Source organism: Pholis gunnellus, assembly GCF_910591455.1.
Source record: "Pholis gunnellus genome assembly, chromosome: 18".
Taxonomy (NCBI): domain Eukaryota; kingdom Metazoa; phylum Chordata; class Actinopteri; order Perciformes; family Pholidae; genus Pholis; species Pholis gunnellus.
Window position 1 is genome coordinate 4,190,992 of NC_136545.1, and position 13,554 is coordinate 4,204,545.

General features: G+C 42.7%; 1 protein-coding gene across 1 annotated transcript in view; it reads right to left on the reverse strand.

The window, feature by feature from the left end:
• Positions 1-13,115, reverse strand: part of lpar1 (lysophosphatidic acid receptor 1) — a gene marked incomplete at its 3' end in the record, with an annotated part of 30,093 nt that extends 16,978 nt beyond the window's left edge. Inside the window, exon 1 of the mRNA XM_079178523.1 lies at positions 13,032-13,115. The remainder of the gene's footprint in view (positions 1-13,031) is intronic.
• Positions 13,116-13,554: the final 439 nt, after the last annotated feature.

A 13,554-nucleotide genomic window follows, 5' to 3' on the forward strand; every position in this document is an offset into this window, starting at 1 on the left:
AAGTGTGTGTGTGTGTGTGTGTGTGTGTGTGTGTGTAGGTGTGTCTAACAGGCTATGAAAGGACCACCCTGCAATCCACACAAGTGAGGTCATATCTCAAGCATCAGGGCTGCATCTGTATATTCCTAACGTGCCCCCAATCTACACACACACACACTTAATTATCAAAGTCTCTCTTTTACTGTTACAATCATACACACTTTGTCTGTTCTTTGCAAATGAGCATACTCATACAGCCACTGTTAGATGTGCTACTAAATAAATATGTAATACAGGTTTTTATTCTCATGTTGTAACTGCAGCTTAATGAAACGCTTGGTATTGAAATATTTTTAAAGTCCCTAAAACTGTGCTCACAATGCTCGTTGAAATGAGCAAATCATGAAGATGAGATAGCAGTCTCATTGAAATCGAAAAGTTGATGTTCATTTTATGGAATTCTTCTGAATTAAATATGAGGCATCTTGTGGGCAAACTTGACATTTTGATTCTAGGGCACAGAAATGGAACGGCTACACGTCTCAGCAGTCTGTCTTTCAGAACAGTGTGCAGCATTTAAAGGGATCTATTGACAGAAATGAAACATAACATTAAGTAAGTTTTCTTACATGTATAATCACCTGAAAGTAAGAATTGTGTTTTCGTTACCTTAGAAAGAGCTGTTTATACAGAGCAGGTCCTCTTTACGGCACCAGCCGCCATTTTTATACAGCAGCCCAGAGCGGACAAACCAAACCTTCACTCCTGAGAAAGTCATTTGTGATTTTGTGTCAGCTACCATAGCTCTCCTACAGACTTGGCAAAACCTGTAACCTCACTGCTAGGTGCCGCAAACTAACGACAAACTGCTAACAAAGTATCTATTTTAACCCAAACTATGATCTCTCCCTAAACCCTAACCAAGTGTTTGTGCTTAGACCTAACCAAACCTTGACCGCTGAGATACGGTCACGTCATAAAATACATTTGTACCGTTTTTTGGAAGGCACAGACAAGCGATGTCATCCTGCCCGATAGTGGCGCCAGATCAGAAAGTGCCTCTATGTGTTGTTCCAAAAGGCAGTTATGAATGACTTACAATTTGCTCTAATGTGGAGGAATTGTTGCATCACGCATATGCTTACAGCCTGAGACAAAAAATCCATTGTTGATCCAGCATTCAACACTTCCTGTATTTTCCATTGAGCCTCAATCTAAGATCAACAGTGGCCCGTGCCCTATCACTCAAGCCATTGCTCTCACTATTGCAAACATTGTTATCAAGCATCTTCAAATTTATCTATTTTTCTTTTCATTTAGTTTCTACTTACTGCCACTTAAAAATATGTTTTAATAGTGACTGTACTGTGGGTCTGAATGTCCTTTGTGTTTTGTAGGTTGTACGACCTTTTTGAGATATTGCTCTAAACATTTGATTATGTTCTATGAATTGGTATTTATTAGATATGTGAGGAGAAGTCATGGATTAGCAAGTTCCAACTTGCACCCTGGTCCCGTGTTAGATGCTGGTCGGTTGTCATGTAAATGTCTGATTACCTTGCTGCAGTGGGTGCAATGTGAATTACTTTAAGCAGGATCACCTGTGTCCTTGCTTTTTAAGAGGCATCTGCACTGTATAGTTGTGACAATGATGAAGGCCAGGTGGCCAACAACGTTTTGTCTTGAATTAAGATTTCTCACCATTGTGAGCGACCCTCCTCTGGCATGCGTCATCGGTCAATATAATAAGCGTGGTGGGTACTCCGCATGTGAGTTTATCTTTGAGTTTGAGTTATCGTTGGTCTAACACGTACTGAGATAAACTGGCTGTGTCCAGTCAGTAACCAAACCCAAGTCTGCTTCCAGTTTCTCAACAATCCATCATCCAACCTTCTGGTTGCTGTTGTTAATACAGTTCTGAGAGGAATCAAGCTTTATGGGGAACACAGCTGAATTATATGTTTGACAGATTATTCCTTTGCAGAGAGAAAGTTTAGAAAATATGCTCATATGAAGCTGATTTGGATGTTAAAGTTCAGGCAAGAAATGCTAATGTTTTATAACCCAGGAATGATCCCTGCAGTTCATCAGAAGGCATTATTGGCTCTGTGGTTTCTGGCGCTGTCTGAATTATTCATTTTCATAAAAAAGTCACGTAGCATCTAAGAGTTATTACAGATATGCATAAATTATCATATTGAATAATGATTCCAGTGTTCACATCTGGGGCATAATGATGGTGATTTTTAAAGATGTAAAACTATTTCTAGCGTATAGAATAAATAAATCAAATTGCAGAGTTCAGCTGTGCAGCATTTGTCAAACCAGACTTTGATGTGAATGAGTTATGAATGATCTGAAAGTGAAGTTTAGCTTATTTGCCAATACATAAGGTTAACACCAGGCGGTATGACAGAACGTTTTATAATGCAAATACATCTGTTTAAAACTAAAAGCCTTTCAGCCCACAACTTTTCCCAAATGTGTCTTTTGATGTTCTCTGAAGCCTAGAAGGTAATAAAATAAAACACACATTTCTGAGCATTTATTCCTCTGACCGCCACCTTTTTCAAATAGACTGCAGTAATCATATTATACATTATTACCACATAAAGTCATTTTTTTATCTCTAATGTTATTCCATATGGCAATGTTTTTGAGATCAGAGCTGCCAGTTAGTACCACAGCTTCTGATTGGTCGACAACTAAGGAACACAGCCTCTGATTGGTCGACAACTAAGGAACACAGCCTCTGATTGGGCGACAAGTAAGGAACACAGCCTCTGATTGGTCGACAAGTAAGGAACACAGCCTCTGATTGGTCGACAAGTAAGGAACACAGCCTCTGATTGGGCGACAAGTAAGGACCACAGCTCAAAACATCAGGAATACCATAACTGTTTTTCAACACAAAACAAATTATAAATAAATAAAGTCTTTAAAAAAACACTGCAGTTAAAGGCTGGATGACAAAGCTCCTGAAAGGGATATGATCACACCGGCTAAACGGTTAGCTCAGCGAAACGTAAGTCTCTCGCATGCAACTTCTCAGAGATATTAAGTATGTGTCAATTATTGCAGTCTTCAGATCAAAGTATGTCTTAAAGTAGGCCAACGTTATATATTAGTATCTGTATTTTAGTATTGTAAAGCAAATTTTATAAAATATCAACACTGTAAATTGGAACGAGTTGCTGATCCCACTTGGCGCTGTTGTGTCAATATGGGTATTATACGAATGACGAGTGAAACTGAGAGGACTTTCCATACTTCTTCTATCTCCCTTACTTGTCCTCTTCACACTGGCGATTTCCTCCTTTTTCTCCCTGATTCATTCTCCCTTCCCATTCCTTTTCTCCTCTCACTGTTTCATCTGAAATCCTTGCACCTCAGCCCTCACCGCTCCACGCTTCTTTTCTCTCCCTTTCCTAGCTGCTCCTAATTTTCCCTCACCTCTCCTCCTCCTCCTTCCTTTCCTCTTTATTTCTCCTCCCTGCCTCCCTCCAACTCATCCACTATCACCTCTCTTTTGCTCAGCTTTCCTCTCCTGTCTCCTCCTCTCTACCTCACTCCTCCTCCTCCTCAACATCCCCCCTCCTCCCCCTCTGCCAACTATCCACACAATGTTCCCATTGTTTCCACACTCCCACCAGAGAAAGCAGAGAAACAGGACTTATACTACCCAGAATGCGCACAAACCCTCACGAACACACACCATACACGGGCTTTCATTCTCCAACTGTCTCTTTAACATTATGGGCGAGTGCACACAAACCACGCACACCCTCACGCTCACACATAGTCTCAAACATTTGCTACGGAGCGGCGGGGCTCGGGACAAGGGCCGGATTGAGAGCTGGGTGTTGAGTCATGTGTGACTGCGGTCGTGACGGGCTGATTCACGGCTCGTCAGTGGATGATACCCCTCCGACCACTCAAGCACTTCCATCTCAGCTCACGGGGCCCCAAACTGACACACGTTCAGTAGTTAAATATGATGACGAGGATAAAATAGAATGAGATTAGTGTTCTGAATGAGACCATATTTGACTGGAATAAAACATGAATTGACTCACAAACAAGGCCAACTAGACCACAATTGACTTGATTTGAGAGAGAATGTGTCTGGTACTACAGACTGGGTGGGGGCTGCGTCTGAAATCATTCATTCATTCAATACTCTAAAATGAAGAAACACTTTCAGACACTACTCGGGTCAATCTGCGTCGTTAATTGCTTCATTGCTTTCACGCAATTAAAACGTGCCAGATCAAGGTCGGCTGGTGGGGCAACCGTAATAAATGCCGATGTGCATTTTTGTAAATTAATACGTATCGTAAGCTAGTTTATTGAGTCACCTCTCAGCGGAATTCTCGGAGTGAATCTGAGTTCCACCTGGTAAGCAGCGATGCAGCGCATCCGGTCTGTCTGGGGTTTTTATTGTGAAAGGTCAAGATGGAATTGCCGTGCCATTTGTCAATGTCTCTGCAATAAATGTACTTTCCCAAAAGTACAAAGTACTTTGTGACCGTAAAAAGATGCTCTGCTCACATTAAATAAAGAATTTTCCGGTCTGTCTGCCATTTTTCCTTAAGCGCAATGCATGATGGTATAGTGCCTGGTTAGTGACCATCATTGTCCACTGCTTTTCACGATGCATTGTGGGATACTTTCAGTCGGCTATACAGGGTATAAGAATTCTCACTTTACATTCAGACTGAACTCACCATAGAGTCCACTATACAGGGAGCAGTGAGTCATTTCAGACTCACAGCCTACGCCACGTTTGACCTGACTCAGCATGATTTGAAGACAATTAGAGGAATTCATCGAGAATATTTCCATTAAAACGGTAAGTAATTACGAAGAAAACATATTTGAACTTTAACAGCTACCATTAAAAATGTTGTGCACTTCAAATGATGATACTAAGGAAGCCACACTGCCGGAGGTTGAGCGGCATTTCATCACACCGCACACAGAAGCACTCAATACTGGGATGTACTCTGACAAAATAAAAGTTTTATTCCCCAGGGAGAAGCAGTTAACGTGCTAAATCACACACAGCTCCGTAGAGACAGGCTGAGTGGCTTTCACAGTGGCTTCTGGTTTGTCTGAAAGCAATGTTTTATTTCTAGATAAAGTCCAGAATCATAAATAACATCTAAAAATGCCTTTTTAATTTGCCTATAAATGCTTCCAGGGATCATAGCTTGGGAAAGCCTAGTGACAACTGAAATCCAACTCATGGGTTATTATCTGTGGGGCAGCAGTGTGTATAGCACACCCATTAATTTTGTAGATGTCCATCTAATAAGCTTCTTTGCTTTAAGGTCTTTCTGCTAAGATCTGTTCCACATGTTTCAGTAAAGCAGCTAAATGGCAGGAACAGGAAAGAAAAAACATACAAGCATAACATTAATCCTTGAAAAGCCCTCAGCTTAGGTGTGAAGTGGTGTACATACAGCTTATGGCGCTCTGAACTGCATTTCTAACACACAAACACGCAGTACAATCTGTAGTTCCACTTGAATCCAACAGGGAAACACTTACTCTGATACAGAAAGATATTGTACGAGACATTAATGCATTTACAGTTGTATTGGTTTTAATACGATAACCAAACATCTCCAGATATTAAGCAATGCCGGCCTCACGAGAGACAGCCTCTACCATGTGTGTTAGGTCTCTCTGTAGTTTATTGTTGGGTGTGTTCAGTCATCCTCTTATGAAATCACACTATTGGAGACAGATTCCACGGATGACATCACCCGCAGCTCAGATGCAATATGGGATTGCGTCAGTGCGGTCTGCAGGGAATTCAGCGTTCTTCAACTTCATGGCCGAGTTCTCTGAAGTGATCGAATGATTATTGCTTCAATCTTCCATGCAAAGACTGTAAAACAATGACACGGCAGGGAAGGAACACAGGGCGATCTGTATAGGCATTTGGAAAGTGCCATACTGTATTCCTATTGTTTGGGCTCCATGTCAGCACGTTGCATTTTGAATCAACCAATGATTACAAGGTTTAAGTGCTGGGCCTTCATTGCCATATTGAGTGACTTGTGGCCCTTTTAAACATAGAACAAAGCAGCAGCAGACAAAGACAACCAAGGAGTTTCTATGGCCAAGCAGTGGAATGTTCTTTACCGGCCAAGCCAGCCACCTGACCTCAGTCCAACTGTACATGTGTCACTGAAGACCAGGCTGAAGGCAGAGAGCAAGCTTTTCTTTATTATACTCTGAAAACAATAGTTACCGAGTGCTTCAAAAAAGAAAACAGTTGAACCAGTCAACCTGCTGGTTACAGCCATGTCTGTCCGAAATCTCATCTCTTCCTCATTTGATCAGACGTTTGTGGGAGATTGTCATAATTGGCAAATAAATTCTTGAATTATGGCCAAAAATGTGTTTTGTGAAGTCACAGCGATCTTTGACCACCGAAATCGAATCAGCTCGTCATTGAGTCCAGTTGGACGTTCGTGCCAAATTTGAAAAAGGATTGTTCAAGGCGTTCCTGTGATACCAGGAGAATGGGTCAACATCAGGCTACTTAACGAATATTCAATCATATGTGGGCTTCCTCTTCTAGGAAGAACGCACCAATTCAGTTCCAAAAGTGTCTTCATTTAAATCCTACTTCCGCATCCGAAATTATTCTTTTGCGGTCTACTACTTTTATGACATAAGCAAACCGGTTTTATTCTCTAATCAGATGAACTGCAGCAGGGCTCACTTCAGTAAATACTACACCGTTTGTTCTTTGTTTCCCTGTGAAGTCCTACAACACGTGTCACCGTCTCTTAAGTAGAGAAACACAGAGCACTGTGATAGGGTTTTTACATAGAGGTAGTCTCACAGAGCCATGCCGTAAGCAGCTGCGAGCAGTCGAGTCTGCGCTGGCAGTGCTTTGGTTAGTTTATTTGCAGAACCTACTGTTCGAGTTTTAAGGAATATCTTTCAGATCAAAAATAATTTCCTCATTCTTGCAGATTTTGGTTCCTCTTTGTTTTTCCCATGACTAACCCTCATTGCCCTCACCCCCACACACACACACACACACACACACACACACACACACACACAGCAAAGAATTGAGACATGAGGGATGGAGAGTTCCAAGGAGGTTAATTAATGTGATTCATGTCTCAACACTGTGAAGTAAGGGCCACCGCATGTGTCTTTCACAAGCTGACGCGGTCCGGTGCCCTCTGAAATTGCATCATTGTGCCCTCGAGATATTGAGCGTGTCGCATGACCAACAGCTGATTAGAACTGACCAATATCAACACCCTAACACTCTGACCAATATCCAACTGTCTAGCTTGCATGGGAATGCAAAATCGGTGTCTTTATGTGCTTCTCAGTACGTGACAATTTAGAGTGCAGGACATATTTTGTAATACAGTCATCGTTCTGTCTCTGGGATTGCCAATGCATGCTGTCAAGATACAATGTGAGTCACCTACATCTCACAGTGAGCACACTTTGTGGTAAACTTAGCTCTCTGGGTGAGTATCTGGCAGCTCCCACTATGACAGCGCAGCAGTGTGTACAGTAAGCACGAGTGTGCGGGGGGGAAATGGTTCTCGACAGGTACGCTGAGACCTTAGAAACAAGCTTGTGTACGGCTACTAGCCTGTGGGCAGGTATGTGCCTGCCTGCCTTTCTCTCATGGGGTCTCTGTTAGACTTTGTCTCATCATCTTTTTATATTTGTCCAGTGCTCGTCTCCATTTCCCCTGAGTCATCTGGAAATGTTAAATACCCTGAAGGTAGCCTGGCGTCACTGCCAGGGTGTCAAAAAACGACATCTTGTGGCAGTGGCCGACGGAGTCTTGATATCGAGCACAAGGCACCCGTAGCATCTGATTGAGACGCACCGGGCTTTCAACTAACTCCAATGTAAACCCATCCAGGTCATTATTAGATAGAATAATGGACATAAAAAGTATTTAAAACGTTTAAAAAGCAAGTAAGTCCGCTGGTGGGTGGTAGTGCCGTTATGTCACATGGCGCTTTGTCACATGACGTTATGTAAAAAATAAATTCCCGTCTTCACAGGAATTAGGCTTAGGAAGTAAAACCACTCAGTCTTTTCCGAAAGCTAACTGACGAATGACTAACGAGTCACGTGACTGACCTGAACAAACAAGACAGTGTTGACTTTTTGTTTCACATGGGACACGGACAGCGGTCTCATGGGTGAAAGTCCTGTGTTTGTTTGACCCTCCTTATTAAGCAGACTGTCACACACTCATTACTATGTCCTGAGCCTCTAATGATGACACGGGTGGGTTCACAGACACTGAAAGATGCCTCTGTGTGTCGGTATTTAAAGAGCTGAGAGTGAGAATGGGTGTAAAAAAAGCTGCTTCTGCCCAACTGGCAACATTTGAAAAGTAGGAATGAGACCACGTTGCTGCAGGGCTGTGAGACGAGCTTCCTGCAGGGCATTCAAAGATAAGACAGCTTTTCGATTATCTTTCAGCGCTCACCCTTACTGGCCAGCTACTTGACTCTTTGGTCCATTCTCTAAGGATTATTGAAATGAAGCAACCATGACAAGGTTGATTATTTTTGATGGGAATAGTCAACACCAGATGTAACATGTGACAGGGGAGGTAAATAGTTAGAAAACCACCGGAGGACATGAATAACGATTACCATTAGGGCTCCCAACATGTTATTGTCCCAAAATATAACCATATTATGAGATAACTTCAAAAAGGTCTACTGTCCTAAACTGCATTCTTCGGGTGTCACACAATGGCAAGGATGGCTTCAAACGGACAAGTATGGCTTCCTGTTTTAGCTGATAAAAGGAGGAAATAACAGATGAGTTTGAAGAAAACCGGACGCTCTCTAGTACTTGGAAGCCACTCTGCTCACCCACAGAGCCATATTCTATTAGGTACTTGACTGCACTATACACACATTAATGCAAGTATTTCACTTTTTAATCCACAACGATGTCTGCTCTGATCTGATATTTTAGGAGTGGAGGCCACTACTTTTTTGTTCGTTCCAATGAGTTTGAAGCTATATCTCTTCCTCTTCTGTCCAATCTAAAGGGCCCAAATGTGGACCTCCCAATGAGAATTATTCAAAACAAAGACAAAGACAGCCACGCATTAGTTGCCGCTGACCACCCGGAGCTATTTGACACCACAGAACATGTTGCAATAATGTAAACTAAAGGTGTCAAGCATGAGTGTGACACACTCGGAAGTTCGAAGTAGGTTTTTAGCTTTACTGTTCTTACTGTTTTTGAATGCAGCTGATGGACTGACCATTGTGTGTTTCCCCAACAAGACCCCATGTCACTGCAGACCCAAAAGCGTGATCAGGACCAGTGTGATCGCTGTCTTGATCGTGATCAGCAGTTGAAGAAGTGGCGGTCTGACCACAGAGTCACACACGAGCTGGAGAGGAAACTGACGAAGAAACATCTGTAACCTCCTTCCCACAATTCCCATAAAAAAAGGTGCTTAACAGATTAGAAGGCAATGGTTGCACTGAGAAGCTCCACAACAACATGTATAAGGACGCTCATCAAATCTGTGTAACTATTCTTGAATATTCTTTTAGCTGTTGGAACTCTCACTCTCTCAAATCGTTTCCTTGCTCACACGACCTTGAGGGAAATTTCCTTTCTGTCACAGTGGCTCAAAAAGAATTGTGACTCTTGTTACCTGCATGAATGTGGAAACAATCTGGACGTTGGGAGAAAAAATGGGTGGAATGCAGGTCCGCGGACGAGGAGGGGGGAGGAGGGATCGTGCCTTTGGTAATCACAACACAGATGTTTTAAGGACGCTCTCTTTTTGACGGATGTCAGAGCTCATGCGGGGAAACATAAAACAGTCATCTTCGGGGGAGACGATAAGTCTTTGCGGGGGGGGGGGGGGTTGTTTAGTTTGAACGAGAGGGTCAGATGTGAGAAGCATCAGCATTATCCCCTTTTTTAAAGCTTTTCAGCATCTCACAAGTTGCGGAACAACTTTCAGATGAGTGTGTTTTTGCAATCCTGTCAAATCTATCGACCGGGACTAATAGCCGGCGCTGCCTCCCTGGTTACTAAGGAAACCACTGAGCTCCCGAGAACCATCCCGTCCCCATATTTGGAGGGCTGGTGTATCATATCCAGGGTGACATAGTATGATTAACCACTGAGAGGTCTTTAGGAGGAGGACAGGAGCTTAACCTTTCTCATACCAAGCCAGTATCTCTTGCAGATTGCTCTCTATGCAAAGGCATTCATAGAACAGAAACTTTTTTATTTTCATTTTTCTTGCTATCTGACAGCTGTTCCAAACTGTTTTTCTGTGTAAATCTTTTCCTGTCATCTCCATCCTGTATCTTCTCATATGCATTTTTTTATATTATACTATTAGGATATAGTTAAAAAGGTAATGTTTTTAGCTGATTTTGCTAAGAGAATGGAAGCTTATTTGTCACGTGTCCAAAAGCCATCCATCTGAAAAAACGTTGGATGACCCCACATTCTCTTTAAATTGCACAAGATTTTCTTCTCTTTTGTTTTTTTCAACCAAGAATGACTAAATTGAGATCCACAAGCAACAGAACTGGCCTCGGTTCAATAAACAAATAGGTCAGGACACTAGAGTGCTGCAGCCCTATTTCTGAGCAATTTAGCGATAACGAGTAATGATTATTCCTCATGTCCAAAGTGAAAAGGCCAAATTGTCTTATTGTCAGCATAAGGCTGGACATGCTGAAGACCCTTTGCTCTAGTGGCCTTATCTCACCTCCTGACTGTAGCTGTTGGATGTGTCACCGCCTGGTTTAAAGTCAGCATATACAGGAGATTCCTCAAGAGGCTCGTACAGTTAGGTGAAAAGTTTAAAAAAGTTCCCATATTTCAACCAGGAAAGTATCGCAAAGTATTAAGTCAACAAATGTGCCTCGTTGTGAAACATTATTTGGAGAATGTGGGTTCCATAATTAAAAACAGCTTCAAAGCTAATCAATCTACAGAAGTGTAAATGGTTCTCACCCTCCACTTTACCATCAAAGACCCCCTGAGGTTTGTGGCGGTGGGTGGGAGGTAAACAGTCTTCTCACCGTCTCTTGGGAACACACAAATAAACACACTCACAGACACACACTAACGCGAACCATTTGAGCCTCGGATCAGCCTTAATTGGGTTACATCAAAGGGCAAGGACAGCATGCAGGGAGCATATGGCTGCTTTAGCTTTTGTTTTTTTACAGTCAGTTAAGAAAAACTGATGAATTAGAAACATTGCTTCTTGGGTGCGTGTTGTAATGTAGGTGAACAGGAAAAGCTATAGGACCACCAAATACATGGAGATAAAGACCGTCCAGAGAAAGGTTTGCGTGATCCACCAATTTGTTTTTGTTTGTTTTTCATAAATGCGATAATTTGTCTTAAAAGCGGGAGCAAATGAAAGCTCATGTAATGACCTAAAAGTACAGAGACCTTCTCTTATCTCGCTACTAAACAAGATAAGAGAAACTGGAGGGAAAAGGTCAAGGAGTCACAAAAAGTATTCAAATCCGTCCTCTGAACGTGACAAATGAGCACAAACTGCATAGCAATCATTTGTTTTGTTCTAACAGACTACGTCGCTGGCCGAGTCATGATTCTGACCTGCTCTAAACGAAATGTCAAGAAAAGTTAAACGATCATCCTCTGGGGACACAGACACAGAGTTTCACAGCAGCCTGGCCTGCAGTTATTGAGATATTGTGCTTTGGGCCAAAATGTTGGGACAGCTTCATCGACTATTACTTGTTGGGCAAAAGAAAAAGTGTTAAAGATGCCGATCTTCAGTTAAGAGTCTAAGCTTTAGTGGCCTCTGAATATGCTTCATTATCCAGGATGCACAGCTTACTCTGCAGTAATGCACATTCCTGTAAATGCTGCACTCTGCTGATAATCCTCTTCACATGTACCATTCATGTGAATGAATAAATACTATATGCATGAGATTCTGTGACTCTACTCCTGCAAGAACAACAGGAAGCACCGGGCCAGAGAAGGCAGGAATGATCATTAATGGTAGACATTGAAATATTAATATTCTGACTATATGATGTCTTGATATAATCTGTCACTGCAGAAGAATGAGCACACAGCCACACACATTGTTCACCTCCATCCTGGTGGCAGGTGAGGCGGCTTAATTAACGTTACCTGTCTGCCTGAGAGTCATACCTCCGGAAGACCTGATGTGGTTTTAGTGGCAGGACCGAAACCCTTAATCACGTGTTGCCATCTTTTGACAGAGTTCATGCAGTTCATGAAAGTGTCGTTGTGTTACGAGGCCAGAGCACAGCGCGGTGCGTCGACTCCTGCCGGTGGTAGACAGCATCAAGGCGTATATACTTTGGGAAGATGCCAACGCCCGCAAGAAATGAAGGACCATGAGTCCGCTGCTGGCCTCTTCATCATGTTTGAGCAATTACCTCCACCTACACGTGCTGACACTAACAACCTAAGTAGTTCCTGTTGGAGGACTACTGGTGCTGGCTTATGGATAATTTTTTTTTTTTTAGGAATGGGGTTACATTAAAGGGAGAGATGAAAACGTTCAATGAACAAAACACACAAAAAACGCATTATCTTGACTTCAGATCAGCGTGGAAATTCCACACAGACGTCCTAACCTTAACTCCCAACGCCCGCTTGTTTTTTTTATTTCTTTTTTTTTATCCGCTCACTCCCTTCTACAAATATTGTTTAATAAAGGAGCCCAGCTCTGGCGCAACCAAGTCCCTCTATCCAGCCGCGCGCACAACCCAGCGTCTCCCCGTCGATATAACGGTGCGCACGGCGCATTTTCAGTCATCTGCTAATGCCATCGGAGCCTTTTTTTAATCTCAAATCGCTGTCTAGCCGCGTCTACGTGGCAGGTATACTTTTGATTATGTAAAAGATGCCCACATGTCCGTGCGTGCATGAGAAGACGCGCTTCAAGTGAGCCAGAGAAAAAATTAAAAACGTTTTTGTGTGAATTTATAAAGATTCGTTCAATGAGGATTATGCGGTGAAATACTTACTGTGTCTTCCTTTCCAATGTTCCTGGAGGTCCAACTCAAGTTTGATTTAGTGTTGCCTGAAATTCCTCCCCAACAGACAACTCCGAGAGAGACTGCGCAACTCTTGTGTCAAAGTCGCAGCGGTGCAAGAAAAGACTCCAAATCCAAAATGCAGCCAGGTGACCCTTTCATTTTATGTCCGTGCAGAAAATACCTCTTCCGATGTGCTTTTTTCCTCCGTGTATCCCTGTTTTTCCAACTTGTTTTATTGATTCGTTCCCAGATGAAGTCGCCTTGATGCTCTCTGCTGCGTCTCCGTGCCTCTCTGCGCTGGCGCGGCGGGTCCGCCAAGTCTCTCTCTCTCTCTCTCTCTCTCTCTCTCTCTCTCTCTCTCTCTCTCTCTCTCTCTCTCTCTCTGACCGACTGCCACACACACTCTACAGGAGAGGACCTTTGTCTGCACGTGACGTCACTCTCTCACACACATGCACACAAACACACAGCAAATAACAATAAATGAAGTGAGGCATTGCAATTTGCTGGA